At 44.5% G+C, this 19,988-nt stretch overlaps 1 long non-coding RNA gene across 1 annotated transcript; it reads right to left on the bottom strand.

Moving 5' to 3' along the window:
* Positions 1–334: 334 nt before the first annotated feature.
* On the bottom strand, positions 335–1,962 carry LOC129156989 (uncharacterized). Its single transcript, XR_008560392.2, has 3 exons — positions 1,622–1,962; positions 621–749; positions 335–483 (listed from the first exon to the last, which is right to left on the bottom strand). It is a non-coding gene; the product is annotated as an uncharacterized lncRNA (long non-coding RNA).
* Between the last annotated feature and the right edge of the window lie 18,026 nt (positions 1,963–19,988).

The raw sequence follows: 19,988 nt of genomic DNA, 5'->3' as shown, positions 1-19,988 counted from the left end.
TTATATCATTTCTACCTTATATCGTTTATATTGCCCACCCCTAGATAAGAAGACATTGCAACTCACACACTGTTGATTAAGTTGTTTGCTTGGTCCTCATCAATTTGGACTGCATCATTAGCTAGATCCATGGATTTGAAACTACAGACAACACAATAATATTTGTTGTACGTAAAGATAAATACTGGAACTTACCTGAAATGGTACTGATTCTAAAGAGATAAATGTGGAGCCTAATACATCTGTCATTAATTCTTTCTGCAAATAACAACAATCTGCTGTGAATTGACACTTCACAACATAAATATATATAATGACCTATATTTGCTGATCTGTTGTGTTTTTATCTTTTTTGCACATAGTACAGCAGTAATTTCCTGCGTATATGGCAAGACTTCTCATGAACATATTTACCTTTCTTCAAAAGGATCCAAATCTAGGTCATAAGCTAAGGCCTCAACACCAGCCATTAGAAAATCTTCCCTGTAAAGATAATGTCAGAAGTGTTTGGTGGTGTGATGTTAGTTCTGAACCAAGTGTGGATATGCAAGGTGTAATTTAATATATGAAATATCATAGCACAAAAACGTGAATATTTGTTTTACAGAAAAGATACTAACCCCTCAGACACAGGTTCAGTTGGAGATAATCGATGCAACATTTTAGCTGCTGTTCTCTTACTGGGTGTTGAGGTTGACTGCACATTACCTCCCTGAATTGCAGTTTCAGGAGCCTGCTTCTTCTGGTAGCTGGAAAACACATTTTTAAGCAAAAATGTCAACAAGTTGGTTGAGACTCTACACCTTCTGTTTACATAGATCAATAATGGCTAAGCATCTTTACCTGTGGCACAACTAGCAATATGAAAATGCATGTCAGTCATAAAAAAAATTTATTTATCATTTTCACAAACATATTTTATTCTGACCTACATTCAACTGGACAAATTTAGAAAAATAAACACAAACTTCTGCACAACTTTACTTTTAGTCAAACGTGTTGTTATGGCTGACTTATTATTTATTCTTTTGTAGCACAGCAATAACGTTAGGAAAAGATATTCCGATGGGGTTCTGTTACACAAACCCCACAAATAACATTATCTACTGAAGTAACAGTCCTGCTTAGAGGTTGGACTGTAGATCAAATATGACATAATTCTAAAGACTCATCTTTGGTTTGGAAAATGTCCGTTCTCTTCTGTGGTACATAGAAACTGAAGCGTGATCACAGCTAACATGCTAACGCACGCTAGCTCTCTCCAGCTGAGCGGTGACGTCATATAATCAAATCAAGCTCTGTTTACTTTTCTCGTCAGAATAAACGGAGCATCCATTTATCTCCAAACACATGCGGTGTCGTCCACAAAACGTAGAAGTGATCTGATTACACCTTAGTTGCTTTTAGCTTTTTTAAACTGATCAGGAAGCCATATGCTAAACACCGTTAGCTTAGATAAGTTTCTTGTTCATCTGCACAAAGATTTGTTAGATTACCTAAATCAGCATTATCTAAATCCATAAGTTTTATTTTATTTTCTCAAATTGTGCAGATACAGCTCTGATATGTTTACCTACTCGTTACTGAAACCTACAGCAGAAATAAGGAGACCAACACTTACCTGGTCACTAGAAAATGTGCCATGTCCGCATCCTTTTTCAGGCCCAAATCCAGTTGAAGCAGCCTCCATTCTTCCAGAGCGTAACCAATAGATATTCGGGTCCCTGACCGACTTTTATCATATTTTCTTTTTGACTCTCGAGATGCCGCTGATAAAACCTTCTTCTTTGTGCCACTTTAGTGGGCTTTGAGTTGCGCTTGGTCGTTTGCTAGTTGTAGAATCCATTTCCAGGGTTCTTCCTCTTCTGTTTGAGGTTTTAACGTGGCTAGTAGTGAAAGACGCATTACCGCCACCTAGCAAGCTTCCAAATGTTTTTCCGGGTTTGAACCTTGTCGAGAACGCGCTTGAAGCGTCAATTAACGTCATATCCGTAAAACAGCGCAGGAAATTCGGATCAGGAATGTTTTGCATTTTGCAGCACACAGCGTGATTAACAAAATGGAATGATAAACTGGTTTCATCATTCTTTTTAGTTTAAAATGCTTCATCACCCATAAGCTTCACAAGAATGAACATGTACTTTTTGTTTTTGGACAATTCCTGCCCCATGCTCCTTTAAACGAGTCGACTCCTTCAAATTATTTAAATCATCATATTGCTCGAAGTACAGGGCGAGGAGGAGGAGTAGCAACCATTTTTCATTCGGACTTATTAATCAGTCCCTTACAGATTACAGTTCGTTTGAACATCTTATTCTTAGTTTTCCTAATCCAGATTGCAAAACTGTAAAACCACTCTTGTTTGTAGTTTTATATCGTCCACCAGGCGATTTGGTGCTAAATACTGATAAGGTCATTATAGAGGGGGATTTCAACATTCACGTGGACATTGAAAATGATTGCCTCAATGTAGCCTTCAGTAATATCTTAGACTCAATTGGTTTCACTCAAAGAATACATAGCTCCACCCACTCCTGCCATCATACATTGGACCTTGTGCTGATTTATGGCATTGAGTGTGAGGAAATAACGATCTTTCCACATAATCCAGTCCTCTCGGACCACTTTCTGATAACCTTTGAGTTTTTTATAACTGAGTTCTCGAGACATGAAAGTAAATTTCACTATAGTCGGTCTCTATCTGACAACGCAGTTGCGTCTTTTAAATCAACTGTTCCATCTTTACTGTCCTCAGCATCTCAGAGGAACGTAACAGAGGGCAATATTTTCAGTTCTAGCCCCTCACAAATTGATGCCTTAGTTCATCATGTTAATTCCTCTTTACGTGTGGCATTAGATGATGTAGCCCCTTTAAAAAAGAAGGTAATTAGGGACAGGAAGTTGGCTCCCTGGTTTAACTCTCATTTACGAGCCTTAAAACAAAACTCTAGGAAATTGGAGAGAACATGGCGCTCTACGCACCATGAGGAAGCCTACCAATCCTGGAAAAATAGTCTTGTGCTTTATTAAAATAAGCTTCAACAAACTAGAACTGCTTATTTTTCAGCATTAATTGAGGAGAATAAGCATAATCCTAAATTTCTTTTCAGTACAGTTGCTAAACTTACACAGAATCATAGCTCTGAGCCATCTATTCCCTTAGCCCGCAGCAGCAATGACTTCATGGGATTTTTTTTACAAGTAAAATTAATTCTATTAGAAACAAAATCTTTAGCATCCTCCCTAATGCGATTTCTTCTTCCTCAGTAAGTGAGGCAGCTTCAGAGGTGACTGTAGAACCTCATCTGGTCTTGAACCGTTTTGATCCAGTTGAGCTTTCAGAGTTATCAAAAATATTAGCTTCTTTTTTTTTTTTTTTTTTTTTTTTTTTTTTTTACCGTGTCCTGTCTGGCTGTGAAGCAAGCAGAATTGATGTCTGAATGCTGGTGACAAGCCTTACAGATTTATTCTCAGGTGGAGCATCAAAGCGTTTGCTTTTAATGTCACGCCTGATACTTAAAACTTTATTGTTATTGTTGTTGAATGCTTTGTAATTCTGACCAGACACGGAGACAGAGGTGAAAGAGAAAGGAAGAGAAAAGGTGGAGAGGGGGGGGGGGGGGGTTCCACAAAAATAAACAATGAACAAGAGTCTGCTTCTAAACCTGCAGAAAAAGACAAAAAAAAAACAAAAGGACACAAAAAAGGGACACAACAACAATACAACAAGATCTACCTATCACTGCGTCAACTTGATGAAAACAAAAAACAAAAAAAAAACTATATATATATATATATATATATATAATCAACATTGCTTAACTGAAGAATCACGATAATAAATCACAATGCATTAAGTGCCCCCCATAGTCTTAAGACATGTGTTGAACGTGCCCAAGCCCATACTTTTGAGAGCACCATGTGAGCACCTGTGTGTGTACACGCGCTTGTTTATTTAAGGTTTCTCTATAGGAGCATCCAACAGAGAGTGTGAGGGACCACAGATCCGCCCCCCAAAAATGCGCAGGAGACGGGGGAAGCTCCAAGTCCCAGAGATCCAGGCGTTGCCCCAAAATGCAGGAACCCCAAGGAGACTGCAACCAGAAAGGCCCCCGCCTCCCTCGAGAGGCACAGAGGATCGCCCCGGGGGGCCACAACCAGCAGCCGGCAGAGTCCCTGGAGATATCAGCGGCAAGCCCACAGGCCCGCCCGCAGCCTCCCACCCCCTAGCCGGCCGAGCCCGGGACCCAGCGACCCGGGACCCAGGGGTGACCACCCCCGCCGGGGACCCAGCAGAGCCCAGGGACCCAGACCCCACCAGGCAGCCACCGGGATCTATCAGGCAGATGCCAAAATCTTAAACCCCCGGACCCGGTTGCCACGAACACTCAGGCAGACCATGGCACAAGCCCCCACACCAGGTGTGGCAGGGGGAGGGGGGACAAAGATCTATATCATCAAGAGAAGTTCCAGGAGAGGGGAGGACTCAAAGGCCCCACCTGACATATACAGTCATACACAAACACAGTCACACACTCCCTCCCTCATGCTCACACATGCACATACAACCCAAGACTTACAAAAATGCACGCCGGACACTCACTCATGCTCCCCATACACACCCTATTAACTCTGGTCCCGGTACTGCTGCACATGGGGTACAACCATCACCGGTAACCAGAGTTTGACCCTTTCTGCTGGGGTGCTGATGAGCAGGCTCCCCCGCCCAACGCTGAGCACAGCAACCCACCACCCCAGACCCCAACCAGACGGCCAGATCTCCCTCCTAGCCTCCAGCCCCAGGAAGCCTAGCAACAACAGAGGTGGCTAAGACCCCTAGTCTCCCTCCACCTGCTCCAATATAGTGTTGTGTGATCATGAGGTGTATTCCATGGCTGTGGTGAGTGGGCAGTGCGGGCATCATCTGGCATATGCCAGCTGATGCCACCGCACCACCCCACTTACACCCTCAGCCATCAGTGTCTAAGTGCGGTTTAAAATTGGAAGTGGGCACCGGCACTCGGGAGGAGGCTGAAATATCCCCCTGCCAAATGCCATTGAATGTGCTCACTCCCAAGGCCCTAAGTGTGTGTTTGTGTGGAATGTCGTCAGTGGAAGTGTATAAGGTGCAAATAAAATTGGGGGGCAGGTTGCCACAGGAATGCGGAAATGGGGTCCATACCCGCACTCCCTGACTTGCCCACCCCCCAAGGTCCTATGTGTATGTTTGTGTGATGATGTGAGGGAGCAGGAGGAGAGAAATATGCGGGGATGGGGAGGAATGGCTGGTTGGGCTTAGCCCTTCAGGGAGCCAGCTCCCCTACTGGCCCCAATAGGCACCTCTGTTGTCAAACTGCCACCCAGGGCATGGAGACCCCAGCCCATCCTGCCAGGGCCCAAAGCAGCAGCATTACAGAGCCTCACGGAGTCCGAGGGCACCAACCCAGCCCCATCCCAGCAGAATATCTATGCCCACCCCTGCATTTGCACAACTTCCAGAATATATAAGACATGGGACATCCAGGTAAAAAAAAAAAATATATATATATATATGTATATATATATATATATATATATATATATATATATATATATATATATATATATATATATATATATATATATTAGCTTCATCTAAACCTTCAACTTGCATTTTGGATCCAATCCCAACCAAATTATTTAAAGATGCATTTCCTTTTGTTACTGCCCCCATTCTAGATACAATCAATCTATCCTTAGTAAATGGGTATGTACCACAAGATTTTAAGGTTGCTGTAATCAAACCTTCACTTAAGAAGCCTTCTCTGGATCAAGATGACCCAATGAATTATAGACCAATATCTAACCTTCCATTTTTATCCAAAGTCCTGGAGAAAATAGTGGCCATCCAAGTATGTGAGCATTTAAACACTAATGCTCTGTTTGTGGAATTTCAGTCTGGTTTTAGAGAGTATCACAGCACTGAAACTGCATTAGTGAGAGTTACAAATGATATTCTCATGGCCTCAGATAAGAATCTTGTGTCTGTTCTAGTCTTGTTAGATCTCAGTGCTGCCTTTGACACAGTTGATCACAATGTTCTTTTAGAAAGACTTGAACATGTTGTAGGGATCAAAGGAACAGCAATAGGCTGGTTTAAATCCTACCTGTCTGACAGATTTCATTTTGTAAACGTACATGACAAATCGTCTTCATACTCCAGGGTTACTTGCGGAGTACCACAGGGTTCAGTGCTTGGACCAATTCTTTTTACTATATATATGCTCCTAATTGGTAAAATCATTAGACAGCATGGGATAAACTTCCACTGTTATGCTGACGATACTCAGCTATATTTATCCATTAACCCTGATGAACCTAATCGGTTGGGTACATTACAGGCTTGTCTTGAGGACATAAAAAATTGGATGACTCTAAACTTTTTGCTTTTAAATCAAGACAAGACGGAAGTTCTCATCTTTGGACCAGAAATCCAGAAAAGGAAATTGCTTAGCCAATCGCCTGACCTTAATGGCATTACATTAATCTCCGCGAACAAAGCAAGGAACTTGGTGTTATCTTTGACCAGGACATGTCATTCAAATCCCAGGTTTCACACGTTTGTAGGATTTCCTTTTTCCACCTTCGGAATATTGCTAAGATTAGAAGCATACTTTCCAGGAGTGATGCTGAAAAACTAGTTCATGCATTTATTACATCAAGACTGGATTACTGTAATTCATTACTCTCAGGAAGTCCACATAATGTAGTTAAAAGTCTTCAGCTTGTCCAAAATGCTGCAGCTAGAGTTCTGATGAGAATTAAAAAGAGAGATCATATCTCTCCTGTCTTAGCTTCCCTACATTGGCTACCTGTTAAATTCGGAATAGATTTTAAGATCCTCCTTCTCACATACAAAGCTCTTAATAATCAAGCTCCATCATACATCAGTGATCTGATTGTCCCATACGTTCCTAACCGAGCACTTCGCTCTCAGACTGCAGGTTTACTGGTGGTTCCCAGAATATCTAAAATTAGGATGGGAGGCAGATCTTTTAGTTATCAGGCTTCTCTCCTGTGGAACCAGCTCCCAGCCTTAGTCCGTGAGGCAGACACTTTGTCTACATTTAAGAATAGGCTTAAAACATTTTTATTTGATAGGGCCTATGGTTAAAATCTGATGTTAGCCTAAATCAGTACAAGTGGGGGAGTAGAGGGAGGTGGAGTGTACAGTCGGTAAAGACGACTCTCCCTTACCCTGCCTCCAACATGCCTCCATCTAAATAGGATAGATTATCCAGAGTTATCTCTGTAGTTATGCTGCTATAGGCTTAGACTGCTGGAGGATACACTGACCACTTCTCACACTCTACTGCTTTCTTCTACAGTCTACTCTTTAACTGTACTATTTTGTGCAGTTTCAGCTGTTAACTTTATTTTCTCTGTAAGTGTTTTTCTCCCCAGAAGAAGCGACAATGACGTTCTGCTGAGTTGTGGTGGCCTCGTGGAGGGGGCCATCGACTAGCACACTGCTGCTAACCACTTAAACATTCTCCCTATCCTGATAATAACATTTTGGTTTCCTTGACTTTTGATGTGCTAATACTAGTTTATCCATTTAATTATAGATCCACTAGGATAAATACAATAAAGTTTATCTTTCACCAAATAGAATATTTACTAAGACATCACAATATAACTATAGACACATTACTTGTCTGTGTGTGTGTGTGTGTGTGTGTGTGTGTGTGTGTGTGTGTGTGTGTGTGTGTGTGTGTGTGTGTGTGTGTGTGTGTGTGTGTGTGTGTGTGTGTGTGTGTGTGTGTGTGTGTGTGTGTGTGTGTGTGTGTCTGCTCTGTCTTCTCGATCCCCAGTGAGTTGTAGAGGATGGCTGCTTTTACTGAGCCAGGGTTCTCTGGAGGTTTCTCCCTGTTAAAAGGGAGTTTTCCTCTCCACTGTCGCTTTATGCTTGCTTGGTATGAGGATTGCTGTATAGTCACTGACACTAGTCAGTGACTTGATGCAATTTGCTGGGTTCCTTATACAGGAAACATTATTTCTGATTGGCTTAATGAACTGACCTGAATTGGAATTTTTATTATGTGAAGTGCCTTGAGACGACTCCTGTCGTGATTTGGCGCTATATAAATAAACTTGAATTGAATTGAATTGTTTTTGTTGAAACATGAGTAGATCTGAGCCAACCATAGGCGTCATTTTAACCGGGGACGCCGGGGACATGTCCCCGGCAAAATTTGTGATTGGCAACTGTGTCCCCCCCAATTTCAAAAAAGCCTGCTGATGAGGATTTTTGTTTTACCAGCTCAGATCTTATACCAGGGGTCGGCAACCTGTTCCCATCAAAGAGCCAATATTACCCATTTCCCACAGTAATTTTGGACGGACCTTAATAAGCAGTGACTTAAGTGAAGCAGGCAGGTCGTGCTAGAAAATTTCGTTTAAAAAGACGTCATAAATGTTTTCCCCCATCATTTTTATTTATAAAATATTAAGTAAAAACTCACAATTTAATTTTCATTCATTTGTCATTAATATGTAGTATACAACCGTGCGTTAAGTGGACCATCTTCCAGTAAAAGCAAAGCATCCAGCCCACCTCTCCAAATGCATAAAATGTGCACCAGCCGCTAGTTGGGCGCGTTGCGCGCACCGTCAGCTACGTCAGCCCAGACAAGAACAGAGCAAATAGAGAAAGAATAGAGGGTAATTCTGTCTGGATGTGGATGGAGATTACATTTTACAGCAGCCTGATCATCATTTAAATACGTAAACCATCACCTGGCTTCTAGTCCACGCTATCAGCATTATTTTAATTGGTGTGTGTGTGTGTGTGTGTGTGTGCGTGTGCGTGTGCGTGTGTGTGTGTGTGTGTGTGTGTGTGTTTTCCACTTCAAACACTGGTCTAACCAACCAGACCAGCGTGTCCAGTAACATATTAATGTTACAATTAAACAGTTTCACTTCATGTAGGCTAGGAACATTTCACCTGCCATGGCCCGACCGCTTCTGCTCCACATAAACTTTGTTCGTGATCAAATGTCTCTACAGGTGCTTTCTGAGCTGAAGAGGCTATTCTGCCTCAGACTGGATGCATCATGCGTCTCCATATTAGAGACGGGAACAAGCGCTATTCAGCCAAAGTTTCATAATTTCATAAAAAGAACATTTTTCCAAGTGACACATCCCTCAGAGAGACCGGGTTTCCAGACCGCTTCAGTGGGAGGAAATCTTATCGCATGCACCGTGGTTCTGCGCTGCGCTGCGAACCCCTCTGCAGATCTTCAGCCCACTGTCCACCGTGTGCGCTCCGAGCCGCGCTGAACACAGTGTCCAGTATAAAGCTCTGATATTCTGATGGAAATAATTTCTTGATGGATTTAGTTACCTCCGCGATGTGCGTAACGATTAAAGCAGCTCATCTGTGTGTGCATCAGTGCACGTCGGGGTAATTCTTTCAAAACAACCAACATCCTTGAGTTTATCCGTCAAAATAAAAGTCAAATGTAAATATCTGTAACCTGCCATTTAACTGTTTTGCCTTCCTGTGAAGATTGTTGCAAAGAGAAACAATTAAACTTGATTAACCCCAGAGCCACGCGCACTGCGCTGTACTCCGTGACTGTAAATGAGGGGGAAACGATTTAATCAGATCCTTTTCTTTTCAACATGGTTTAATGTAGTTTCATTCAGTAGTTGCACCAATCTAACGAGACAGAGCCTGGATTTGTATTCTGAACAGTTTAAACTGGGGAAGGTCAGAAAAGGGTCCGATCAATTTGTTTTTCCCTCATTTACAGTGACGGAGATAACGGCGCACTGGCTCTGGTGTTAATCAAGTTTAATTTTATCTCTTTGCAACAATTTTCACAAGAAAACAGAACAATTAAAAGCAGGGCTTGTGTTGACCGGATAGTTCCCATTTTGGCCGTTTGACCGTTTATTTTGACGGAGAAAGAATAGAAAGAATTACCCTGACGCATGCAGACGAACTGACATTTTATTCCACTTAAATCACAGATGTAGCTAAATCACTCAAGAAAAGATTCCCATCTGAACATCTGAGCTGGACATTGCTCAGCGCAGCTCACTGTCAGCGTGCACTACATAAGGTCCACAGCAAGCTGAAGATGTGGAGAGGGGCTTGGAGCGTGTCGCAGAACCAGAGCGCATGCGGGAAGATTCCTCCGACTGAAGCGAGACTTGTCACTTAGAAAATGTTCCCTGATTAGGAAACATTGGCTAAATAGTGCTTGTTCCTGTCTCCAATGTGGCAACACATCCAGGAGCCTGTCTAAGGAGAAGCCCAGAATCTCACATCCTCATCAGCTCAGGAAGCGCCTATATGATTACGCACAAGCGTGACGGTCAACCCGGTCTCACAGTAAGACCAGGTTGGAACTATTCAGGTTTACACAGACAATCTTTACATTTAGAATTGACATACAGATGTAAAATTAATGCAGTAAAATATAAAGTATTTTATTTAAATATCCATTCATTATTTTACAAGCACAGAGATCCGTATCAGATGGATGGAAGAGCCGCGGGTTGCCGACCCCTGTGCTAGCCTACTTTATTGTCCCCAGCAATTTTTAATCCCCACTCAAGTGTATGGTTATTGTCCCCAGCAATTCTGAAAACAAACTGACGCCCTTGGAGCCAACCATAGCTTGATGTCCTCCAGGCAGTCCAACAAAGGTTGAATGGTGCATAAACCACCATGCCTAATTGGGAAAATGTGGTATTGACAGGTTTAATCACAGTCTTTGCAGCCTAAAGCGCCAATGCAGAAAAATTGAGCGCTTGTGGAAGAAAACCCATCTCCACGTGTCACGATCTGCCCCTGCCTTCCTGACTGTGTTCCTCTCCTGCCCTGATTAGCCCTTATTGTTCTCACCTGCCCCTTGTTAACCTGCCCATGTGTTCCTGATTTCCCTGTGTATTTATACCTCCCTCCTTGTGCCAGTCTTGGTCAGATTACTGTTGTTTGTCGTGATGTTCTCGTTCCTGCCGTATCCTGTCATTAACACTAGAAGTCCCAGAGAAGGGTCATTTAACATTTCCTCCTTTGGAACCCAGGGATGGGTCGAGTGACCTGAAGGATTTTAGCTAACATTGTATAAAGAGTTGTGAACAGCCACGTTTGTTTTGTAAATTAGGTTTTCCAGGTCCAGCTGTGAGCAAAGACCAGAAGCATTTGTGTCTAATTCAAGAGGACTGAAATTTCAGCATGAGAAATATACAAAAGAACAACTGTTATTTGTTTCCATGCTTTTTATTTTTGTCATAAAAATGATACAAAAAAATACAAGGAATAAAACAATTTCACACATATTTACACTAAGCTGCATTGGGGGGCTGCATGTGTGTGTGTGTGTGCATGTGTGTGAGTGAGTGAGTGCATCAGTCTGCACTGTCGGAATATACCTGGCACTGCCAGGGTATGACTCTGGTACATGCCACATGTAGAGGTCAACACATCTCACAGTTGCACAATTGTTTGTGCAACGATGGTTGACCTGACACTTTGCCCTTTTGCCAGGGCTGGGTGTGGAAGGTTTTTGCCAAAGCAGTTTCTCCTTTCGTGCCTTCTTCTCACTCACATGACTGTCACCCAACTCTTTTGCAATCTCAACCAGGAAGTTCACCCATCTCTCCTGCACCCCAATGCATGCCTGATAAAGCACATGTGCATGCAGTGCTGCCATGTCAATCATGTTGTAGAACATGGCGACGGGCCATCTCCGTGTTCCTGCACGCACCCTGTACTCCTGCACCATTTGGTCCATCAAATCCACACCGCACTTTGTGCTGTTATTTTGTGTGACTGTGTTTGGCTTCCTTTTGGTGGTATCTTCAGTCTCAACCTTGCAGTGCAAGCTGCTGAGAATGTATACAGCCTTCTTCCGTTTGGGCGCATAGAGCTCCGGGAGTTGATGTCACTTCTCCCGGCATGCAACAGTTCAAATTGAAACGGCGCCATATTGGCATGCAGAAGCCGGTAGCTGGACTATTTGTTATTGTCAGAAAACTCAATCAAACGGGAAATATGGTAGATTCCTGCTGTGCCCCAGGATGCAGAACAGACGCGGACGACATAAGGAATGAGCCATCTACAGGATTCCCCAAAATCCGGAGCGCCGCAAACGTTGGATCATTGTAATAAAACGCGCTAGTGACCGGGCGAAAATGAAGCTGTGGGATCCCGAGAGTAAAGGTTTTCGCTTATGCAGCGACCACTTCATATCAGGTACTTAAACCAACGTTTCCTCAACTGTGTATGGTATTTATTTTAAATGCTGTTATTATGATTCTTAGTGGGCTTCCTAAACTTATTTTGGCGTGGCTTTTTCTGTCTTATTACTCATAGCAGCAAGTAAACATCACGTAAAACGTTGCCTCGTGAGTTCTGCATGCTGCCGTTTACGTGTTTTATGATCACAGCAATTAACCGGCTAAGCTGTGTTTCATTTTTAAGCAATGGTTGATCAATTGTCAGATCACACATAAAAAGCACTTTGGATTACTATTATCTGTCTCACCGAGATTACTTATGTGTAAATCTGTTATTTGTCCGTCCATCCATCCATTTTCATCCGCGTATCCGGAGTAGGGTTGCGGGGGCAGTAGCGTGACTTCCCTCTCCCCAGCCGCTGGAGCCAGCTCCTCTGGGTAAATCCCAAGGGGTTCCCCGGTCAGGTCCGGTGTTGTGCCGGTAAGAAGTCCGCTACGACAGCTTCTGGCGTTTTTAAAAAGTATCCCAGGGGCACGGTAAGGGTCGGAGATGTTTAGTCTATTTAATTTCTGACTATATAAAACGATTTCTTCTGTTTTAAAGTGTGAAGTAAACTCCGACGAAGTAAAATCCAAGCGGATCCCGTTCATTTTCATGGTTACATCCGTGTTTGTTTACCTTTTTTGCATGCCAAAATGGCGTCCACTAACTGAGAGTCACGTGGTGTCCGGAGCTCTATACACTGTCAGTGTGGCACCAGTGGTTGAAAACACCTGAGTGGTGAATTCAGTGCAGTCAATCTGTGTAGCGGATTGAAGAATTTCCTGGAGACTTTTGTTGACTGTGCCGAGGATAGTGGTTTTCCAGCTAAGCAGTCGTTGCGCAAGTGACAGTGATGTAAAGAAATTGTCCATGGTTACAGTTCTGCCCTTGTCCATGAATGGTTCCATTAGCCTCATAACTACACTCTCAGACAGTCTCTCCCCACTGGGATGACTAGGGTCCTTGCCAAGATATGGGAGGACATTGCAGATGTACTTTGATTTGAAGTCGCAAGCCACCCAAAAATTGATGCCAAACTTGTTCGGTTTTGTTGCAATGTATTCTAGGAAACAGCAGCGTGTCTTTGATGGGAAAAGCTGTTCATCAATAGTGATGTGTTGACCAGGGTTGTAGGATGCGATGCAGTTGGTGACAAACGATCCCCACACGTCAAAGATTGCAGCAAACTTATTGGTCTCCACTCGCTCACTGCGTGTGAACATGTCATCAAAGCGTAAGTGTTGCATGATGTCTTGGAAGCGGTTTTGAGCCATAGTTGCAATGATCCTTGGGTTTGCCAGGTTTGGTGACCAGCTGTCACGTAGTGATGGAACCTTGGTCAACCCCCGCAAGATAATGACTGCAATAAATGCCATTAGTTCAGGGAGATCCAAGAACCAATCCACCTGCTCCGTGTGACGTGCATGCTGAGTAGTCCATTCTTGAATGGTTCGAAGCAAGTCAAGAGTGATAAAACAGAGGAAGCTCTGAAGTCGACTCCGGATACATCGTTTGGCCTTAGCCGTTGGCTTTCCAGCTGTGGCGTAAGGTTTTATTGGAGTGATATGGAGACATGTCCCCACTTGTTTTTCACACCACACTGTGCCATCTTTTGAGGTCTCTGTCAGCTCACTCCCCAACCGAGCTCTCTTTGTTGGTAGAGGAGTCTCCTCATCTGCAAGATAAACAATTTTAAATTAACTTTTTGTTTGGTTCTAAACAAAAAGAGATAGGCAGGAAATGAAAATAGGTAGTTTGAGAAATCTAAACTGAAGACAGCTCAGAGTCCGAATCTGGTTGTCTTCTCCATCTGAGTCACAAGGGTTGGCCTTGCTCACGATCAGTTCCAATGCCTGTTGAGTGGTTAAGCTTGGTTTATGCTTGACGCATTCACTTTCCGCGCGGTGATGCGGCTCGCGGCTGGAACACGCTTCACAACTCGCAGCGTTTATGGTTTGTGCGGCTCGTCTCTGCGGTGAGCCAATATTCTTCCAAACTGAACGGGGCAGCATGGAGCTCTACAGCATATGCATCCAACACTACACCATAGTAGAAGTAGAAATCACTGTTTACAACATGGTATTTCAGCATTTTTAACAGCGTTCTCGTCTTTTCCGACAGTGCGAGCTATTTCTCTCCAAGAATTATTAACAACATGTTGATCACGGTGATCTCTGAGCTGAATCATACAAATGTCTGTATTTACGAACCTCTGCCGTGCCGGTCCGCCATGTTTTTCCGCGTCCGACCGTCCGCGTGGTTAGAAATTTTCCGAGGTGCACGTTGCGGAAATCTTGGGCCGTGCGGAGACGCGGTGGAGGGGCGTGGTTGTTAAAATGACGCAAAATGACGCAACTTTTCCGCGCGGAGCCGTGCGGACCTCGCGGACGCGTCAAGCATAAACCAACCTTTAGCCTCCTTTGCATTTTGTTTCTTGTCAACAAAATAGGTGAAGCAGTCACCTATTTATCCTCCACAGCACAAAAGGATGGATGCAAATTTCTGTAGCTGTTGCTCAGGACGGTCCTGCAAAAAATGCTGCTGGGGGATGGGCAGAAACTCTCAGGAGCAGCTTCCACTCAGTCATTTTGAACCAACTTATCCCCAACTTTTGAACAAGTTTAAGTTGATTTACAGTTTTTTTTTCAATTAGTTTGGCTCATTTCTCGAAACTGAGATGACATTCTCAAAATTCAAGGTGTATTTGGCTAAATCTTCTATATGGTTTAGTGAAGCACCGTGGAACCGCAGCAAAATGTCATATCTCTACCAAAACAGGTCACTCATGTTTCAAAAGTGAAAACTTCTCTCATGTTTTCATGTCTCATGTTTCTAGTCCTCTCACATTTGGCAAAATGACCTGGATAATGCGGCACAACATCATGTGACTTTTCTCTCCTCCCCCCTGCTGATTCCTCTGGCAATGGCCACATTTACAAATGAAGGGATGCTAATTGGAGCTATCAGAGTCATCAGTGTGGACTAAGGGTCTTTTGACCCTGCTTCAGGACTTCAGGGGGGATGTTGAAATTCTTGGGACTTCTAGTGTTAAACCCATTTTTACTTTATCCGTGCCTGCATTCCTGCCTCCTGGTCAGCTCCACCACACATGGTCCATCACCTCCACTCCACACATCATGACACCACGTCCGTCTGCTGCACCTAAAGGATCTTCTGACATCCTTTAACTCTGCAGTCAGAGACGCTAGGGTTTCCTATTTCTCCAACCTGGTGTCCCAGAGCAAAGGGAACCCCAAGGTGCTGTTTAACACCATCAGCAGCATCGTCTCTCCTGCCTCTCCTACAGCCTCCATCCACTCTGTTACAGACTGTGAGAACTTTCTGTCTTTCTTTGTGGACAAAGTCAATAAGGTTAGATCTAGCATCTCCTTCAGCCTTATCGCTGCCTCTCCCGACTCCAACCAGGCCCATCATCCTAGATAGCTTTGCTCCTGTTTCTTTGCCTGAGTTAACCAAACTAGTTAACTCTATGAAGACCTCTGCATGCCACCTCCACATCTTACCCTCATCTTTGTTTAAAAGTGCTTTTCAGTCCATCGGTCCCAGTGTGCTCTCTATAATTAATGCTTCTCTGGTCTCTGGTCAGGTCCCTGCTTACTTTAAAAATGCTGAAATCCACCCGCTTCTTAAAAAACTAAGTCTTGACCCCTCTCTCCATGTAGCTGACGCTAGAAAAGTCCGGTTATGTTTCCATGGCAACAGCAAGTTCAGTCGTGTTACGAGATTCATTTTGGTTTATATTGTTAACTGGTCTGTCATTTAAATTGAATAGTGTGTTGATTTTATTGTGAAACTACTGGTGCTCGAGAGAAAGTTGTTGTGACATGAAGAAGACATATAAAAGAAGTAAGAGACAGCTACAATAAAGACGTGAAATCTTCCTTGCGTGTCTACTACTGGTCAAACAGGCCCACACTGTTAGTAATATTGTTTTTTTGTTGCTGTTGTAATTGTGTTATTGAGATTAGGAAGAGTTTCATTTAAGATGTTTGATTTCCTTTTAGTTTTCACGGTGTTCCACAACCTTCTGAGTGTTTGAAGAAAATAAATGTCTGTGGACATCAGTACGGAGCGTGAAGTCCAATTTGTTGAGCAGACCAGAGTAGCTACACTCCATAGCAGCTTCAGACCCATCTCTAAACTTCCGTTCATCTCCAAGATCTTGGAAAAGTTGTGGCTAAACAACTCACAGCTGCTCTTGATGAACATAACATCTATGATTGCTTCCAGTCAGGTTTTCGTAGAGCTCATTCCACTGAAACAGCTCTTCTTAGGGTCTCTAATGACCTTCTGACTCACAGTGATGCAGGGGACTGTTCTGTTCTGGTCCTGCTGGACCTGACTGCAGCCTTTGACACTGTTGACCATCACCTGCTACTGGAGAGGCTGAGCGACTGGGTAGGCCTATCAGGAACTGCTCTGGAGTGGTTCTCCTCTTATCTTTCTGAGCGCTCCTTTACTGTGGCCCTCTCCAAGTTTAGGTCCTCCACCATCTCCCTTACCCATGGTGTCCCACAAGGTTCTGTGCTGGGGCCCCTATCTGTTTCCTCTTCAGCACATCCTGAGCTCCTTCAAAGGAATCTCCTACCATCTTTATGCAGATGACATCCAACTGTACATCTCCTTTAAGCCCCATGAGATGTCTAAACTGCAGCTGTTACACACCTGCTTAGACTATAAAAACCTGGATAGCTGGGAGCTTTCTTCAGCTGAATGAAGATAAGACTGAGATCCTCATCTGTGCCCCAGACAAGCTGGTTCTCAAAGTCAGAGACTCTCTTGGTCAGCTTGCTTCTCTCACCAAACCTTCCATCAGGAATCTTGGCGTGACCTTTGACCCAGCTCTCACCCTGTCTCATGTCAGTTATCTTGTTCGCTCTTCCTTCTTCCATCTCAGGAACATTGCTAAGCTGAGTCCCATTCTGTCCCGCTCTGAACTTGAGACAGTTCTCCACACCTGCATCTCCTCACGCTTAGACTACTGCAACTCTCTTTTCACGTGTCTAAGCAGAACCTCTCTGAACCGTCTACAGATGGTTCAGAATGCCTGTGATCGGCTTTTGACCAAGTCCTCCAAACACATCCACATCACCCCGCTTCTCCTCCAGCTTCATTGTCTGCCAGTCAACGTCAGGGTTCATTTCAAGATCCTGGTTCTGGTCTATAGGGCCTTACATGGACAAGCACCATCTTACATTGGTGATCTTCTTAGTCTCCACACCCTCAGCAGGTCCCTACGGATCGATAAAAGACACCGAGAGAAACATGCAGGTACACTCCACCACCCAGTTAATCACTTTTCGCAGCCCCCAGCTCCACCTCAGTCTAAAGACCAGGGCCCGGTGGAGGATCCAATGGAGCTTGGTCTGACCCATTTGGACCCTGAGGAGAAACAGCAATGCCGCAGGTCAGGCCTCTGTTTGTATTGTGGTCTGTCTGGACATTTTGTGGCTAAGTGTCCATCGTTGTTAAAAGACAGAGCCCATCAATAGACACGAGAGTATAACTAACAGTAAAACCTCTCGTAGTACCATTTCCTGTACCTTAGTTTTCAGCCATCACACACTAAACTGTCACGCTTTGGTAGATTCGGGCTGTGAGTAGAGCCTCATGGATGTCAAACTGGTTAAACAACTAGAACTCCCCACTGTTCCTCTTTCCACACCTCTCACAGTATCCTCATTAGATAGTAACACTCTCACCACCCTGACTCACCGCACTGCTCCGCTCAGACTAAAGATATCTGGCAACCATACCAAAAAGCTGTCTTTTTTTGTGTCCCTCTCTCATCAGTCACCTCTAGTCCTAGGTCGTTCCTGGCTAACCATCCATGATCCCCACATAAACTGGCAGTCAATTAGTGTAAAGTCTTGGAGCCCCAGGTGTTCAGAATCGTGCCTTAGATCTGCTCTCTCCGTCCTCAACACAACCCCTAGTGTTTCTCCTGACCCCCCAGACCTCTCAGGTGTACCCGAGTCCTATCATGACCTACTGTAAGTAGGGTGTTCAGTAAGGACCACGCAGCCACCCTACCTCCTTATAGACCATTAGATTATAGCATTGATCTGCTTCCAGGAGCCACTTTTCCATCCAGCCACCTTTACAGCCTCTCCAGACCAGAGAGGGAGTGTATAGAGAAATATTACTGAGAGCTTGGCCGCTGATATCATTCGTCCCTCAACATCACCCTTGGGGGCAGGGTTCTTTTTTGTCCCCAAGAAGGATGGTACACTGCGGCCCTGTATTGATTACCGAGGGCTGAATCTCATTACAGTTAAGAATAAATATGCACAGCCTCTTCTTTCCTCTACATTTGAGCCCATACAGGATGCCACCATCTTCACTAAGCTGGACCTCCAGAATGCATACCACCTGGTCAGGATCAAGCAGGGGGATGAGTGGAAGACTGCGTTCAAAACCCCCCTTAGGCACTACGAGTACCTGGTAATGCCAATTGGTCTGACCAATGCTCCAGCAGTTTTTCAGGCTCTCATCAACTCCGTGCTGAGTGATTTCATAAACTGTTTTGTCTCTGTTTATCTCGACCATATTTTAATCTTCTCAAAGGATGCAACTGAACATGATGAGCATGTTAGGGCTGTGTTACAGCGCCTCCTGCAGAACAGATTGTTCGTGAAAGCTGAGAAGTGTGAATTTCATGTGCCATCTGTTAGATTCCTTGGATTCATCTTGGAGAGCGGGCGGTTGAAGGCTGACCCGGAGAAAACCCAAGCAATTTTGGACTGGCCTACACCCACCACCAGGAAACAACTTCAGTGCTTCCTGGGCTTCGCAAACTTGTACAGCCGCTTCATCCGTAACTACAGTTAGGTCGCAGTCCCACTAACCAGTCTAACCTCTATTTTCAGACCCTTTGTTTGGACCACCCAGGCCGAGGATGCCTTCTCCCTGCTGAAAGCTAAGTTCACCCATGCCCCTGTGTTGATTCGACCAGACCCCTCCAGGCAGTTCACAGTGGGGGTCGATGCCTCTGACACCGGAGTGGGAGCCGTACTCTCTCAGGTAGCCCCTAATGATCACGTCCTCCATCCCTGTGCTTTGTTCCCTCGACGTCTTTCTCCAGCGGAGCACAACCACGATGTCGGAGACAGATAACTTCTTGCGGTGAAGCTCGCTTTGGAGGAGTGGAGACATTGGCTTGAAGGGGCGGAGCTTCCAGTGGTGATCTGGACTGATCATAAGAACTTGGCTTACCTCAAGGACGCGAAAAGAAGGACAGCACCATTGGTCATTGTTCTTTTCTCGTTTTAACGTCATTATTTCCTACAGACCTGGAGCCAAGAACACAAAACCAGATGCCCTCTCCCGACAGTTCTCCTCAGACAAGGAACTCGAGCCTACCACCATCATACCTCCCTCCTGGATCGTCGGGGCCCTGACCTGGGACATTCGTACACAAGTGCTACAGGCCCTTAAGACAGACCCGGGCCCAGGTACAGTCCACGTAACCGACTCTATGTCCCCAACCAGGCCAGAGGTCCTGTCATCCACTGGGCTCACACTGGGCGTTTCTCCATGCATCCTGGTGTGGGGTGCTGTTACGGATGCCAGGCTGTTCTGTGGAGAGAAGGAGCCAGGATCACCCAGCTCTGGTGAAACAGCCTGGCATCGCCCCTCCTCCTCCTCTCTCCCGGACTGCTGAGGAGCACAGCTGCGAGGAATCATCATG

Source organism: Nothobranchius furzeri, chromosome 14 (genome assembly GCF_043380555.1).
Source record: "Nothobranchius furzeri strain GRZ-AD chromosome 14, NfurGRZ-RIMD1, whole genome shotgun sequence".
NCBI classification, from domain to species: domain Eukaryota; kingdom Metazoa; phylum Chordata; class Actinopteri; order Cyprinodontiformes; family Nothobranchiidae; genus Nothobranchius; species Nothobranchius furzeri.
The sequence above is the reverse complement of the archived record's forward strand: the minus strand, read 5'-3'. Positions and strand labels throughout refer to the sequence as shown.